The sequence below is a fragment of the Durio zibethinus genome, chromosome 2 (assembly GCF_047325235.1).
Source record: "Durio zibethinus cultivar Kanyao isolate XHJ-2024 chromosome 2, ASM4732523v1, whole genome shotgun sequence".
Taxonomy (NCBI): domain Eukaryota; kingdom Viridiplantae; phylum Streptophyta; class Magnoliopsida; order Malvales; family Malvaceae; genus Durio; species Durio zibethinus.
Genome location: NC_143163.1, coordinates 32,987,817 through 33,005,039, shown reverse-complemented (window position 1 = coordinate 33,005,039; position 17,223 = coordinate 32,987,817). Strand labels below are relative to the sequence as shown.

General features: G+C 29.4%; 1 pseudogene across 1 annotated transcript; it reads left to right on the top strand.

Moving 5' to 3' along the window:
• Positions 1–1,394: 1,394 nt before the first annotated feature.
• On the top strand, positions 1,395–5,845 carry LOC111317674 (lysM domain receptor-like kinase 3; annotated as a pseudogene). The gene is made up of 9 exons (XR_016327275.1): positions 1,395–2,345; positions 3,203–3,402; positions 3,560–3,699; positions 3,834–3,923; positions 4,028–4,285; positions 4,603–4,700; positions 4,860–4,998; positions 5,317–5,415; positions 5,520–5,845. The product of XR_016327275.1 is annotated as a lysM domain receptor-like kinase 3 (transcript).
• The last annotated feature ends 11,378 nt before the right edge of the window (positions 5,846–17,223 follow it).

The window sequence follows — 17,223 nt, the reverse complement described above, 5'->3', positions numbered from 1 at the left end:
GATTGTATATTAGGGTTGGATAGATTTGACATTTGAGAAAATATTAGAGCTGAAAAAACAAAAACCCAAAAAAATAAGAGAAAAACGTCAATATAGGAAGAATTTTTTTTTTTTTTTGTTCTGGAATTGGTGAAAAAGTTGCAAACTTTACAAGTTTAATTCACTCTGAAGTGAAAAAAAAAAGATTTATTTTGATCTTATTTACTTCAACGTATGTCTGTTGCATAATTATTTTAAAATTTAAATATTTGTGCAAAAAATCTTTGTTTGATTGAGGTGAAAAGTAGTGACTAGCTTAGAACGACGTGATAAGTTAGTGCAACTTGACTGATTTAGGAGCGGAAAAAAATTAAAAAAATTTAAAATTAATTTAAAATTATAGTATTTCATCTTGTTTGAATTATTTTTTATAAATATAAATATTAAACATTAATATTATGTTCAAATCAAATTTTAGACAAAAAATGAAAATTAAAAAAACTAAATTGAATTAAATTATATATTTTTATTAATTATATATATTATATTTTTATAAAATAAAGTAATTATTTTATATTTAAATTTATTTAAATATATTAAAATTATATCAAAATAATATAAAAAATAAAATTCACAAACTTATGAACTTAATCGAATAAATTAATAAAATTTAATTCGGATCATATTAATTTAAATTAAAATTAAAATTTAAAAATTTATAATATCATACATTATTAAAAAAAATTAAATCAAATTTGAATCATTGTCACCATTCCTTACTAACTGCCGACTTCTAATTTCTAAACCTTCTCAGAATCAAAAGTCAAATGAGAATAATTCTGCTCAGGATATTGCTAATAGAAAACCCCAACTAAACCTACAATTCTTCAGTAAAATAAATTGTAACATCTTAAAAGAGTCCAAATCTTGCCACTTGTCTGAGCATTTAACTGTAATTTGATTATAAAAAAGTTATTCGTATTTTCTGCCGGCGGCGTGGATAGAATTCAAATAAACGACGGATGGGAATATGCCAAGAACAAGATGTTGTTTAGTAACGCTCGTTTTACCATGATGATGTTTCCCTTCCTGTCCCTGCCCTCTAATTCCTTGCAGTACTTTGACCTAATTCCAGATCATGCCTGCTTAATTAGTTGTTGGATGATCATGCAATCATATGAACGCACATCAATATAAAATTGAACCAAACAGTTGGATGAAAAGAAAAAGTCACGTCTAATACGTAATTAGTAGTCATTTGGGTGCTATATGAGTTTAACGTGTAGTCATTTGGGGTTTTATAAAAATCTAAAACTGGAATTGAACCAAATGGACGAATGCCACTGCACATTGCTGTGAGCAATGTTTAATTAAGCCACGTACATAAGTTATCTTCTCTGTTGCATTAGCTTGCTCCCTGCGGCCTCTGATGAGCCATGACCAGAAGTTTTTGTCAAAATAATATAAATTGTAAGCATCGACGAGAGTCCACTACAAGATAAACACATGATAATATCTCAAATTGTGTGCTTACAAAGAGGTTTTTGTCGTTTTCAAAAAGCAGGCATTCAACCTGGAAACTGTCAAACTATAACTATACCCAATGGCAAATATGTAAAGACAAAGAGAACAAAGAGCATCATTTCTGGCTCTTCCATTTTTCATCTACTCTTCTTTCTCTCTTTCGTTGGAAAAAAAAAAAAAATTCCCAAGCTCATAACCATGGCTGCCCATAATCTCCTAACCTGCATTGTCTTCCCTTTATTGCTAACTTTACTTGCTAGGATTTGTGCAGCCGGTGTCTCTATGTTTCCGTGCTCACAAGACATCAAGAAATGTGATGCCTTGTTGTACCATATCAACTCTGGTCCACAGAAAAACCAAATTGCCTCGTATTACTCAGTTGACCTTTCTACTTTCCGCTATATTTCCCATAGAAACAACCAGGATTACCTTATACCAGTCACTTGTACTTGTGAAGATATCGGTAATGGCACCAAAGCATACTTCTACACTGCATCCTACACAGTGCAAGAGAACGACACTTTTGCGGAAGTTTCAACTCGTATTTACAGTGGACAAGCACTTGAAGTTGGAGGAGAAGAAAAGAGTTTTATTACAGGAAACAAAGTATCCATGCATCTGTTATGCGGATGCCTAGAAACTCAGTCTGAAACCATAGTTACATATACAGTTCAGCCGGGCGATGTTTTATCAGATATTGCTACTCTGTTGTCGGTAAACATAAATGATATACAGAACTTGAACAGCAATCTGATTCAAAATCCGGATGACATAATTGCTGGTTGGGTGCTGTATGTGCCCATGGAAAATGGTCGAATTCCACCACCCAAGAAAAGTGAGTAGTGCCACAATTCAACAACATATTTCATTACATGTGCTTTACATTTTCAGCTTCATAGTTTACAAAGCAAATACCAGGAAATTGCATAGAGGTTATTGTTGGAGGAAAATCTGTTGTACTTCCAATCAATTGCGCTTGTCTGAAATTTAAGTAGTTTTGCCAGAGATTTCAATCCAAATTTTCCACGGAGAAAAATCCACTATAACTATAACTATGGAGATTGAAAAAAAGTACAAAAGATCAAAAACGAACAAACACTAATCCTAAACAAACCTAGTTTTCACGCTGCCCAATGCTTAAAAACATAAAATACCCTTTCTCCCACGTAATCAAGTGTTTTTTCAACTATTTCTAACCAAATATTCATTAAAAACTCTTATAAAGTATATTCATCCTTTAAATAAACTTAACCACTACTAATTCTTCAACTAAATGAATTTTACGGAAATTCAAACAGATTCTCAACTAGAATTTGAATCAATATCTTACAAATGCTGTAATATGTTGTTTTGATGTTTGCTAAATGATAACTTTTTGCACTTTCAACGTTTGCAATGCATCCTTATTTTTAATTCCTTGGAAAAAATCTATCTTCATCCTGAGAAAATTTCATGAGAACTGCTTTGATCATTCACTTCACTTGGTTCAATTCTTATAAGTAAATACTAGAATTATTTTCCAATAATATGCTGCCAAGCACTCTTCTGACCGTACCAAGTGCGCCACTAGTATTGCTTTGGTAAAGTTTGAGATAATTTTATCCGTTATACTACTAATTGTTAGCAAATCCATAAATATCTATTGTTTTGTGATAATTTAATTTTCATTTCCTTGTTTTTTCGATCGATTATCAGGGAGATCAAAGGATAAATGGAAATTTGTTATTGTCCTATTATCGGCAGTTACGCTATTTTCAACGATTGCATTTTTTGTCGTTCTCATCCGGAGAAAAAAAGCACAGCAAGTGAGCGAGGAAGACTCAAAACCTGTATCCAAAACCATGGGTACCAGAGCATTTTCATTGCAGAGCCACTTTCTATACAAGGAAAACATAGAAGGTCAGATTAAAAAATGGATACAGTCATGCAGACTGTTAAAAATACAGAAAATACCGAGATTAGTTGCATTGTGTTTGTTTCCAGTAAGGACTAGAACAACCCACTTTAAGAGTGGAAGGAAGATATTAACTCATCTGTGCTGCATTTCGATATACAGATGTAACGGCTTTGGAATCAGAAAGACCAGTGATATATAGTCTCGAGGAGATTGAAGAGGCTACAAGTAATTTTGATGAAACTAAGAAAATAGGAACAGGGGGGTATGGATGTGTGTACTTTGGAATACTAGGACAGAAGGTACGACTTTCTTTTCTAAATTTTCTACTTGTCCTTGATAATGCTTTAGCCAAAACATTGAAACCCAACAGCTGCAACTCCTCTTTGGAAAAAAAGTAGCATTTTAACAAACCACTTACATTTTCGCACTTCAGGAGGTTGCGATAAAGCAGATGAAATCTAACAAATCCAAAGAGTTCTTTGCTGAACTCAAGGTATTGTGCAAGATCCATCACATAAATGTGGTAAGTTAACTACCATGTAAAAATGAGTAACTTTTTTTGATGTCAAGACAGGAGTAAAAAGCATCATGTTTGCTAATGGAAAGGAAAATCCATGTTTTACACAGGTTGAGCTCTTGGGATTTACTAGTGGAGATGACCACCTCTACTTGGTTTATGAGTATGTCCAGAATGGATCACTCAATGATCATCTCCATAATCCCTTACTGAATGGTCACCAGCCGCTCTCTTGGACAGCAAGAACACAAATTGCACTCGATGCTGCTAAAGGCATTGAATACATTCATGACCACACAAAAGCACGGTATGTGCACAGGGATATAAAGACCAGTAACATTCTACTCGATAAGAGGCTACGAGCAAAGGTATTAAAATTAATTCGTTTTCATCATGCTGCTTCTTAGTTTTGCATTTTGTTGAACTTTTTCTTATTGGCTTATTGTTCACATGGATCACTTCTGTAAGGATAATCTCCCTTATTCAGTAAATCTTCTCTAGCCATGAAATTTAATCTCCCTTGAAATTTCTTGACTTCACCAGGATGATATGTTCTACGGGGATGGAGCATTTCAGTAATAATTATTTTACAAAATTTCAATTAAATGTTAACTCTTATTCCTGTTTTATTGTTTATTCAAGTCTTAATCCTCCTGACAGTAACAATTATTTTCAACTCAATTAGGTTGCAGATTTTGGATTAGCAAAGCTTGTTGAGCGAACAAATGAAGAAGACCTCATAGCTACACGATTGGTTGGAACACCAGGTTACCTTCCCCCCGAGTAAGTCTACTTACTATAATCACCAATGCTTTGTTTCTTACAAAATCTTAATCCAAGGAGCTTTTCATTGGAAGAAAATCTCCACTGCGAATTTTCCACACGCACACGACAGTAATTGTGTTTCCCAGAATGACTTTTCTGATATGCTTTCCTGGAAAGATCGGTGACGGCCCTCCAAGTGACCCCCAAAACTGATGTGTATGCATTCGGGGTGGTCCTGGCGGAGCTGATAACAGGTCAACGTGCACTGGTTCGTGACAGTCGGGAGCCAAACAAAATGAAATCACTAATTACAGTTGTAAGTAAATTGATTCACATATTTGAGAAACTTAATTGGGTGGAATAACAGAGTTATTAAGATTGAAAAGCTCTTCACATAGACTAGGCTAAGCTCTTCTAGATTGCACTTATAAATCCACTTCGTTTTCTCCCTGTGCTACGTCAATTCTTTTCAAATAGAGACGTTTTCTTCCCGGCGTAAGTGCATTGTAGAGATAATTTTCAGCACTCTTTCTTCATGATAAGATGTGCGGTTCATTCCACCCTGCATTTTACAGGCACATGAACATGTTTGCTCCATTCAATTCCGGTTCATTGCTTTTAATTTCGTTGTTAGGTTAATAAGATATTCGAAGAAAAGGATCCGAAATCAACTTTAGAAGAAGCCATAGATGGAAATCTTAGAGGCAGCTATCCCATGGAGGATGTGTACAAGGTAGCCTGATTTCCTCCACAATCATATAAAGTCATCTTGTGTCATCAGCCATAACATTTTTCCTGACTTCAAAAAATTGGAAAATTTGCATGCATCGTTTGCAGATGGCTGAGCTGGCTGAGTGGTGCTTGAGTGATGACCCAGTGAAGAGACCAGAAATGAGAGAAATTGTTATAACACTTTCTCAAATCCTGATGTCCTCGGTAGAGTGGGAGGCATCACTTGGAGGGAGTCGCCATGTTTTCAGTGGCATATTCGAAGGAAGATGAAAAGCAGTCCAATGTAGAAAAATCTTATGTGTACTTGGAAGCAATTTACGTTAATCATAAGGGAAAAACAAAAGTGTAGCTGGTTGTTCATTTTATGTTCCATATAAGCTTTTGAGAAAATTATTGGGACAGAAATTTCATCGTAGAGCATTGGGACAAAATTGTGCAATTATTTTTGGTGGTGTCTATTTCCATACGCCAATAGATGGAGCCACATGCCAGAAATTTGGTCATTCCAGTTTCTCTTTTTCTTTTTTTTTTTTTTTTTTGAGAAGGGGGGGGGGGGGGGGGAATTATTATTTACGAAGGAGGGATTTGATCCTTGTTTTTTTAACGTTAAGAAAATAAAAACCTATTTTCAACTAGTTATTATTGTTAAATTTCTATGCCTAATATGATCTAATACGCTCGAGTTACAAATACTACGACTTTTATAAATAGAAATTATCAAAGAAAATGTTTTTGAAACTTTTAATTTTCATATTCAAAATTTATGTTCAATTCACTATAAGGGTTTAGATTTTTAGTGGCGTTTTTTTCAACGTTAATGACACTAAAAGATTTACGATGTTTACAAAAAATGTCAGTTAGAGTATCGACTATACATGCATTTGAAAAAATAGCGGTATTTTCTATAAAACACTGCTATATTAACGGTATTTGTATATGAAAAAATGTCACTATTTTAGCGACATTTATATATTTAGAACGCCGCTAATTTAGTAGTGTTTATATCAAAAAAACGCTGTTAATATAGTGACATTTATATGATAAGACGCTGCTAAATTAACAGTATTTTTTGTATAAAAAAATATTTTTAATTTAGCAACGTTTTTATTATTGGAGCACCGCTAATTTAGCAACATTTTTTTATAAGAATGTCGTTACTTTTAGTGGCATTTTATGGTACAAACGCCATTAAATTTAGAATTTAACTGCATTCTTGAACGTGAACGCCGTAAAGTTAAGAAATTTAATTTTTTTAATAAAAAATTTTTGTTAATATTTATTATTTTTATTAACAAGAAATGCTAAAAGAAATAAAAACGAACTTAAATTGAGAAACTGAAATTAATAAAATATTTAATTCACATTCAAATATGCATCTAATTAACACAAAGTTTAATAATTAGTATAATAACATTCAAAATTTTTTAATACATTAACAAACAAATTTAAAATGTATGAAATTGTTGACTGCATATATTTGAAAGATTGTCAATTAATGACGGAATTTTTTCACCTTGGTCACTAGTATGTTCAAGAATCTACTGAATAATACCATAAATTTTTAACACTTAATAGTAAGCTTTTTTTATATTAAAATATATAAGTAATTACTAAATATAATACTTGAGTTGGTGGATCACTGAGATTAGTTCACGAAAATTGTTGTTGCACAAAATTCATAAGATGATCGAATTAATCATGTAACCATTGAAATTTTGCACGCTTTTGCTCCATTTAAGCACGTTCTTCCTCAATTTTGGCACGTTTATGTTCTTTTTCTGCTTCCATTTGTTGAAAACATTGTTGTATAGTTTACAACTCCATTTTCAATATTGAAATATCTCGCGAAGACTGACTTGCTAAGAATGTAAATTGCTGAGAGCTACATCCATAGTAGGTAAATAGTGTTGGATCCAATCTAAGGCATCGAATCTGTCCATGCTTTTTTTTTCTAGCAACTTTTATAAATATATGATTTTTCAATTCTTGTATGTTGACAGAATCATCAGATACTACTTCAATCTCAGCAGCCATTTTCTCTTTTGCTTTCTCCTGTAAATTGGTCATATACATCTATCAAGTTTAGTAATTAATTGATAATATGTTAAAAAAAGTAAATATTTACTTTATGTTAAAATAGATGTTACAAATTACTACAATTTCTTATGTTTCAACATTTAGGTAAGATCCATATTAGCTTTTTAGGTGAGATGGTGATCCAAAAGGAGGGTGAATTAGATTTTTTTAAATTCTTTCCAAACAATGATTTCAATATAGTTGAATGAAAATTAAAACAATAAGCATTTTTTATGAAAATATAATGTAAACAATAACAATTAATGAACCTAAAATCAAATATAAACAACAATAAATTGCAAGGAGATAGGTATAGAGAAATCAAACACAATGATTTATAGAGGTTCGGTCTTTTTTCACAAGGCACCTACATCTTCTCTTCTTGGTTGTCCACACCAAGGCTTCAATCCACTATTTTTGAATTGAAAATACAACCTATCTTTTTCTTTCAAAGGCTTAAGATAAAAACCTTTACCCTTTGTAATATTTTACCTAATTTCACTATAAAGCTCTCAAGAGGATACCTCACCTCTTGTACTCTTTCATCCTTATATATCAAATGTAATTTTGCAAACAATAAAACAACCTCTCTAAGGCTAAGTGTTTGCTAAGTTTAAGTACAAGAAAATGATGAATGAACAACAAATATAATTTGGATACAATAAATATAAAGATATAGACTTTGAAGCTCTAAAAACTCTTGATTATTTGAAAGAATGAAAATAAGGCTTGTTGGCTCTTGCTTTTTTGATGCATCAACTTTCTTGGTGTGTTGGAGTGCCTAATTTATAGAGAAATTAAGGAAATGGCCATTGGAAGTGTTTGGGAGAAGAAAATAGCCGTTGGAAGCTTGAAAAAGTAGCTGTTGGAGTGATCTTACCATACCCAATCGATCTTTTCCTTTAAGGGATCGATTGGTTCATTTTTGGAAGCCAATTTTGCCTTTGAAAATGCCTACCTGATCGATTCCTTTATGTAGGGGATCAATTGTTAAGGGGGTGATCGAATTATAGTGAATTTTCAAAGTTACATATTGTGTAGTTTTTAGATAACTGCAGAGTGTCTAGTAAAAATTCAAAATCTTTTCTTAGAAAATTTGGATTTTGATTTTGTTTAATCCATTGGAAAGTAGACTCAAAGAGCTTTCCAACCATATAAAATTTAAATATTAAAACTTTGTGAATTAATACAAAAAAATAAAATAAGTTCAATGTTAGAAAACTTTATTCTTGTAAAACAACTTTCTTAAGTTAATCTATTTCTCAAAATCAATATTATCAAAATTGTATTAAGTCTAAAATGAATAAGTTCATTTTAAAAACAACAATTGGACTTTCCTTTAAGCTCAAATAAATAATCTTTAAAGATAGATTTGGTTTGAGAAATATGAAACGAAGAAAAGTTTGTTTAAACTTTGAAAATCATATTATTTATTTAGTACCAAAATATAAAACTTAAGAACATATTCTAAATAAATCTTTTTCAAAATCTTGATCAAGCTTATTTAGCTTAATGTTTTGTCATTTCAAAATTATGATCAATTCAAGGCTAACAATCTCTCCCTTTTTGATATGATAAAACTTAAAGATAAATTTGTTTAATGAAAAACTTTCTTTGAAACATTTAGGATTTTAAAAAACATTTTGAAAAACTCCCCCTTAAACAATGCATGAAAAAACTCCCCATCAATTTATGTATCTTAATCCAACATAACTCAATAAACATATGTTAGTCAAATATATCAAATAAGCACAATCAAACATATGCATGTCAAGCACAAGCAAATTTGTTCATATGATATTTCTCTCCCTTTTTGTCGTAGCAAAAAGGCATGAGCATATTAATGAGCAAATAAACACAAAAAAGCATCATTAACAAATATATTCATGAAAATTTTTCCTCCTTTTTGTTTATGTTCTTTATACCAAATATTTAAGCTCTTATATTAATTGCTATAAGCATACAAGAAGAAATATCTCTAAACTCTCTCCCTCTTTTTGTCATTTCAAAAGAAAGAGAAATCAATTTAAGGCATAGGACAAAATGCTTGATACCATTAATATCAAGAGTATTTTGAATACATGTAATTAGGTATAATATGCACAATGAAATTCACATACATGTATTAAAGCACAAAAGTATAAATGTATCCAAATTTAGTATTTTAGCATAAGTCATCAAATGTACTACATGAAATTTATGAGCAAAGGATAATGAATGATATGCAATCTACTTATAAATCATGTTAGGATAAGATGTACTTAGAACCTAAAATATCAATAGTAATTAAGCATAAAGTTAAGCACATGCATACAAGCTCATACCAATTGTTAAAAATATGTCATAAAAAAAAATTCCAATTGTTATCACAAAACAAATTAAGCAAAATTGTATTATAAGATTTTTCCTCCATTTCAAAATATGGATTGTCAATTTAAGGCACACACAATTTTGCATGAAAGATACAAGCTATATCAAGGATAGGCATATAAACAAGTGTCTATAAAAGTTAAAAAAAATTTTTTAGTAATTTTGATACCAATTGTTAGCAAATTTATTTAACAACTTTCATAAAGCACACATACTTCAAGCATATGAAAGACTTATTCAATACATGCATAAAAGATATTAATAATATTTCATAAGCTATCATATCCAAACAAGAACCAAAAGCTCATATGTATATAATAAATCATAAGTACTAATGAGCAATGAGGTTCAATCATCATGTCCTAATAAAGATTATACAAGCATTTTCCAAACATGATGAACACATATGCTATAGCAAAGAAATAATGAAAGCATAATCATTCAAATATAATCCAAATTATTTCAATGCATAGTAATGTACTTAATTTAAATATATGCAAGTACATAAATACAATTCAAACATATTTTTCAATCAAAACCATACAAGCATATGCCAAAGCATTTCAAATCACATATAGTAATATACCAATAAAGATACAAACATTTGGACATAATGTGGTATATGGTATCTTAATGATCTCAATCAATGAACATGTATATAAAATTTTAAAATTGTAAGTTCATAATCCATGAGTCAAGGTAATTAAAAGACATAAAAAATCAATATATTCAACTCATATCTATGTCCAAAGATTCAAACAAATATTCATGCAATGAAAACTATTAATCAAAGCAATCAAGAACTAGGCATGAATATTAATCAATTCAAGCATTTAACAAAGTTAAAACAAATCTTATCAAGTAGCTTGGTGATTAATTCAAACATAATATCTCATTTTTGCATATATCAAAGCAAACATTTATGAAATCATGCATTAAACATTATAAATTATAGGTACATAGCATAGATTCAATACAGTTAGCTCCATCCTTATCAAGCTATGTTGTTGTGTTCATTGTAGTTGAGTGAGGCTTTGAATCCTCTATTTCACATCATTTGAGTTAAGTCTTTGATGTACTTAGGCTTGATTGATGAAGATGAATGCTTTGCTTGCTATACTTGAAATTCCAAAAAGGTAGGCTCATCCATGCTCATTTCAAGTTCTCCTAGCATAGATTTAAAAAAATTTCTTGACAAAGGATTTTCATTAGAAGCATAAAGAAAATCAATTGATCAAAATTATACCAATTGTTAGAAAATAATTCCATATTCTAAGTCACTATAAGCAAAAGAAAATTTATTCACTAAGCATAAATTACCAATTGCAAGGGATACTTAAGCTAGATGTCATACATCAATCTAAGCATCAAATAACATAATAATGACACCAAAAAAAAGTTCTTATGTAATATGCAAAAATCATACCTTTTAGATCATTCATGAACATAAAATAGACATATTTAATATTCATGTGTAGTCAATAAATCACTAAGGAATATGTCAAAATAAATTTTAAGCCATATAAAAACTAAAAGTTCAAAGAAGACATATTTATAAAAAAAAAATTCAAGAAAATTTTAGCACAAAAGCTTAAATATATATACACAAATTATATGCCATAATCAACAATGACTTAAGTTAAAAATAAGCATCATAAGAAATTCATTTACTTAAGTCATGTTGCAACCATGTCAAGTCAAGAAAAATCACATTTATCATATATACACACACTTGACAAGAACAATAGATGAACCAATAACACATATCATTTACAAGCAACTAGTTCATCATATTCAAAATCATAAATCAAGAGATATATCAATTAAGCACAAGATCCAAAATATTTCACAAAATTAATAAAATATTTAAGTACAAAAATAAGTATATTTCGTAAAATATCTTTCACAATCAAGAGATAAACAATTCAAGCATTTTAAACCATAAACATTAAGTTCAAATTGGATTAATGATCATATGAGCACATATCTTGATCAAAAACATAGAGATGAACCAAGAATCAATTTATTCGATTTAAGCACATAAAGTTCATCAATTCATCAATCACAAGAGAAGAAATAAATCTTAAATTAATAAGGATAAAGAATTAAAGCATATTTCAAGACTATTTCATAAGTAATCAAAAGATGAACAATCAAACATCAATATTTACAATGTAAGCACAAGATGATCATCAAATTTTTTTTAAAAAAAGTACAAATCAAGAGTTAAAATAACTTAGAATATAACAATCAAGTTTTAAAAAAAGTTCACACCATCAAAGCATTAAGAACAAATTGAGTAATTTTAATCAACATGATCATATAGGCATATTCAACAATCATAAATCAATATGTATAAAATCACAAAATTATTTCCATCATGCCAAAATCATTTAAGTAAATATGTCTATGCTAAATACCATAGGGTAAATCATTCAAAGCTTAATATTTTCAAGATTTTTATTTTTGATATTTTAAAGTTCATTTTTGTTTGAAAAAGATTTTAATAAATCTCATAACTAATCAAGCTCATTTTTAACCAACTTGAACAATTCCAACAAGTTTCAAATGACAAAACAAAGTTGTTCAAGTGGTCATTTGGCATTAGAAACAAGGAAATAAAAAAAATCAACTTTTAATTCCCATATTTCCTTGAACAAGGCTATTAATGTTCAAAAATAAATAAATAAATGCATACTTAACTCAAGCTCTCATTTTTTCAAGATTATGCAACATATGTCTTGTAATCAATGTCAACCAAATTTTGCATAATCAATCAAGTATTCAAATTTCATCAAGAATAAGTAACCAAATTCAAATTTTTTTAAAATAAAAGTTTAGAGGTAACCTATCTCCATTATGTGTCTAGAGTATTCAATCCTCAATCTCACATTGTTAGCTCTTTGCTCTAGCACACCTATAAGAAACAATTTCATTTGATTTTTGGTACCCAAATTACTTTGGGTCTTTGAGAGTTAGTGATCAAGTCTCTTATTCCTTTAGAATCCATACTTGCCTAATTCTAAATGAAACTTTTCTTTTAAGACAACAAGTATGCTTAATATGACCATGAAAATTACAAAAATTACGTTTAATCATTTTAGTACTTAATGAACTCTTTAAAAGCTTTTGTTTTTCATTCATCAATTCATCAAATTTTTTTTTAAATCAAAATTTTCTTTTTCTAAAAATTCATTTATACTTTGAGAGGTTTTTAAATCTATTTTCAACTTTTCATTTTCTTTTTCTAAAATATTTTTTGCATTTATCAAAAGATCATTTTCAACATTCAATTTTGAAATAATTTTCTTATGTTTCAAATGCATATTTTCAAACTCAATTACTAAATCATTGTAAGCATCTTGTAACTCATTAAAAGTATAAGAGTTTGAATCACAAGAGTTAGAGGTTACCTTTAGTTCCTCAATAGCCATGAGACATGATGGATGTTGGTTGAAAATTTATCTTTCATGTAGCTCATCCAATTTTTTTCATATCTCATTTGAGGTTGAGCATTTTGAGACCAAGTTGAAGCTGTAATAATCTAAAGCTCCATAGAGAATACACTTAGCCTTTGCATCATCTATTATTTGCTTCATATATTTTGCATCTTTGGAATGAATATTAAGCCTTTTTTCCATCACATTCCATGCTCCAAAATCTTGAGCCATAATGAATATCTTCATCCTTTTTCTCTATTTAAATTTATCAAACATAGGAGCTTTGAGGACTTTCTCACCATCTTGAAAACTAAGTTGAGCCATAGGATCTTGACTTAATGTGGTTAAACCTACAAAAAAGAGACCAAAGCTCTGATACCAATTATTAGCTTTTTAGGTGAGGTGGTGATCCAAGAGGGGGTAAATTAAATTTTTTCAAATTCTTCCTAAACAATTATTTCAATATAGTTGAATGGAAATTAAAACAATAAGCATTTTAATGAAAATATAATGAAAATAATAACAATTAATGAACCTAAAATCAAATATAAATAACAATAAATTGTAAAGAGATAAGGATAGAGAAATCAAACATAATAATTTATAGAGATTCGATCATTCTCAACAAGACACCTACGTCCTCTCTTCTTGGTTGTCCATACCAAGGCTTCAATCCACTATTCTTGAATTAAAAATACAACCTATCTTTTTCTTTTTAAGGCTTAAGATAAAAACTTTTACCCTTTGTAGTATTTTACCTAATCTCACTATAAAGCTCTCAAGAAGATACCTCACCTCTTGTTCTCTTCCACCCTTATATATCAAAGGTAATTTTGCAAACAATAAAACAACCTCTCTAAGGCTAAGTGTTTGCTAAATTTAAGTACAAGAAAATGATGAATGAACAATAAATATAATTTGGATACAATAAATACAAAGATATAAACTTTGAAGCTCTAAAAATTCTTGATTATTTGAGAGAATGAAACTATGGCTTGTTGACTTTTGCTCTCTTGATGCATCAACTTTCTTGGTGTGTTGGAGTATAGAAAAATTGAGAAAATGGCCGTTAGAAGTGTTTAGGAGAAGAAAATAGCGGTTGGAAGCATGAAAAAGTAGCTATTAGAGTGATCTTGCCCAGACCCAATCGATCTTTCCCAGACCCAATCGATCTTTTCCCTTAGGAGATGGATTGGTTCATTTTTGGAAGCCAATTTTGCCTTTGAAAATGCCTATCATATCGATCCCTTTATGTAGGGGATCGATTGGTTAAGGGGGTGATCGAATTATAGTGAATTTTCAAAGTTACCTATTGTGCAATTTTTAGATAACTGCAGAGTGTCTAATAAAAATTCAAAATTTTTTCTTAAAAAATTTGGATTTTGATTTTGTTTGATCCATTGAAAAGTAGACTCAAAGAGCTTTCCAACCATATAAAATTTAAATATTAAAACTTTGTGAATTAATACAAAAAAATAAAATAAGTTCAATGTTGGAAAACTTTGTTCTTGTAAAACAACTTTCTTAAGTTAATCATTTCTCAAAACCAATATTATCAAAATTGTATTAAGTTTAAAATGAATAAGTTCATTTTATAAACAACAATTGGACTTTCACTTAAGCTCAAATAAATAATCTTTAAAGATAGATTTGGTTTGAGAAATATGAAACCAAGAAATGTTTGTTTAAACTTTGAAAATCATATTATTTATTTAGTACCAAAATATAAAACTTAAGAACATGTACTAAATAAATCTTTTTCAAAATCTTGATCAAGCTTATTTAGCTTAATGTTTTGTCATTTCAAAATAAGGATCAATTTAAGGCTAACAATTCATATTTTTTTGTGTGTGTTAAATGAAAAAGTTTCACACGTCCAATTTTATCACCCATCTCAATCCCCTATACAAAACATATGTTATTGTTAAATACATATCAATCGCAACTTATTCATGCATATCAAGCATGTCAATCAAATTCAAAAATTTTGAATAATTTTAATATCATGTATTTAATCTATCTAAATTGTTAAAATATAAATATAACTGTAAAATTATATTTTAGCCCCTTAACAACACAATAGTCTTAAATAGACGCAAACAATAAAAGCATTTTAGCTTTTTATACATATCGATCATGGAAACCAAATTCAATTATTTGGACAAGTTTAATATCATGGATTGAAATCATCCAAAAGTTTAATTTGTATTTTTGCCTTTTAAAGGCCAAAAGAATCTTAAATAGACATAAATGATAACTTTTTCACACATATCAACCGTAGAAACCAAGTTTAATTAATCGGACAAGTTTTATATCAAGTATTAAAGCTATCCAAACTATTAAATAGAACAATAACAACAAATTTGTATTTTTACCTTGATAGACGTAAACAATAACTTTTTCATACATATCGACCGTGGTAACTATGTTCAATACTTTCGATAAGTTTAATATCATGTATTAAAACTATCAAAACTATTAAAACAGAACAATAACTGTTAATTTGCATATTTATTTTTTAACGGTATAAAAAGTTCATTCATTGGAATAAGTTTAAAATCATAAACTTACTATTTCTTTTTTGCTTTCTTGCAAAACTTTTTAATCTACTTGTGTGGCTCTATTTATAGCTTTTTGCTACCAATCATAATATATTCTCTTTTCTGTCATAAAAAATAATTACATATATGGTAGAAATACAAATATTACCAACTTAAAGCATAAAACACTTTCATTATTTCATTTTACCATACAAAGTTATAAATTAGTACCTTTCATTTTCTTGAGAACCAAAAGCTAACTAATTGTTCATATTGCTACCTAATCACATTACGGGGTAGATTTTTTATTGTCACCTTTACAGTAGTATTTTGATTAAAATACTTATTCTTCAAATTATGCTTATAGTCTTTCCATTTTTTTATCAATGACTTAAGCACAAATGAAGTTAGTATTTCACGATGATTATGCTGCCAAAGTTAAATCCAATAAACTGGTAACCCAATATGGTGAATATCTATTGTCTTTAGCATTGGGAGCTAAAGAAAGGCCTGGTTGAGTTCGTGGGGTTGATAAATTTGTGTTGTCATCAAAGTTTTTTAGTAATCAACCCAAAACCAACTTCAATAATCTCATCTAAAAATTTATTGTGTGGATTATTAAAGGTATTTTGGGTTAAAAACACCTTTAAGAATCCATTTCAACTTTTTTTGTATGGATTATTGAAGGCGTTTTTGACCAAAACTACCTTTAATAATTGCTTATGAAATTTTATTGATTGGATTATTGAAGGCACTTTCGGCCAAAAACACTTTCAAGAATCCATTTCATATTTTTTCTATAGATTATTAAGGGTATTTTTCAGCCAAAAATGCCTTCAATATTTTCTATCTAAAATTTTAAAATCGATTGGTGAAGGCGTTTTTGCCCAGAAAATGCCTAGAATAATCTATTACAAATAATCCCTTCAAAAATCCCAAAAAAGTTAAAAGGATGATCAAACCTACTACCTTATGGTTAACAACCACATGATCTTGAAATTTTGATAGGATATTTATTGAAGACGTTTTTAACTAAAAACACATTCAATGATCCTATGAAATTTTTTCGTGAAATTATTAAAGGCGTTTCTTGTAGAAAACGCCTTCAATAATCATATACATTTTTTTATAAAGGGATTATTCAAGGCGTTATTTACCAAAAATGCCTTTAATAATCTTCTATCAATTTTTTCTAAATGGATTATTCAAGTCATTTTTCGTAAAAAATGCCTTTAGTATTCACTCAAATTTTAAAGACAAGATTATGTGAGGCGTTTTAGTCGATAAATGTCGCTCTTTGAATATTTAGTGGCATTTTGATAATAAACGCTTTAAGTTTTATAAAAATACAGAAGTTAGTGACGTTTGTAAGTGAAACGTCAC